This window comes from Condylostylus longicornis, unplaced genomic scaffold, assembly GCF_029603195.1.
Source record: "Condylostylus longicornis isolate FDR11 unplaced genomic scaffold, ASM2960319v2 ptg000010l, whole genome shotgun sequence".
Taxonomy (NCBI): Eukaryota; Metazoa; Arthropoda; class Insecta; order Diptera; family Dolichopodidae; genus Condylostylus; species Condylostylus longicornis.
Window position 1 is genome coordinate 8,231,725 of NW_026577979.1, and position 667 is coordinate 8,232,391.

Sequence of the window (667 nt, forward strand, 5' to 3'; positions counted from 1 at the left end):
AGCTACTGTAAAAATTACTCTGTCTTCAATATTTTTAGTTGATGATGAGGATAAAAAAATTGCAGTATCTAGATATATTGTGTATTTATACATATGTTGGGATTAATATTCCAAATGTGCTTATTGTTATCATCACGAAGGAGATAAAACTCTAATGCGATACAAGTTCTATGCTGCTTTTATACCATATATGAATTGTACAATATTAAATTGAATAAGAAACAATTATAGGATATTCTTAATGTATAAAAAATTTAAGCATAATGAAGTATATCGCACCCTCACAATTAGAGAGCGATATCTCTGTGCCTCTGTGGCTCAGTTGGTAGAGCGTCCGCCTAGAAAGCGGTAGGTCACTGGTTCGAGTCCAGTTCGAGGTGAAAAATTTTTTAATTAATTTTTCTGCCTTTAACTCGTTCCTTTGATTACGTCATCTATCTGTTCTGCAGTTGCATGAAGAAATTTCCATTAAGTTAAATTATTAGTGTAATAAGCACATTGCTTATTAATTTCACAACTAAGGTGTTGTATTAGTAAAATTCATAATATGAAATAAAAGCTTTTCAAAACATGCAAATTCTTTTGAATTCTGCTGAATTTAGCAGCGATGCAAGATTTTGCTGAAATATTTCGACATTTGTTTTACAATAAACTATTATTGATACGT

General features: G+C 30.4%; 1 non-coding gene across 1 annotated transcript; it reads left to right on the forward strand.

Annotated features, from left to right (window-relative positions):
* The first annotated feature begins 307 nt into the window (after window positions 1-307).
* Trnas-aga (transfer RNA serine (anticodon AGA)) lies at window positions 308-380 on the forward strand. The gene has a single exon. It is a non-coding gene; the product is annotated as a tRNA-Ser (tRNA).
* Window positions 381-667: the final 287 nt, after the last annotated feature.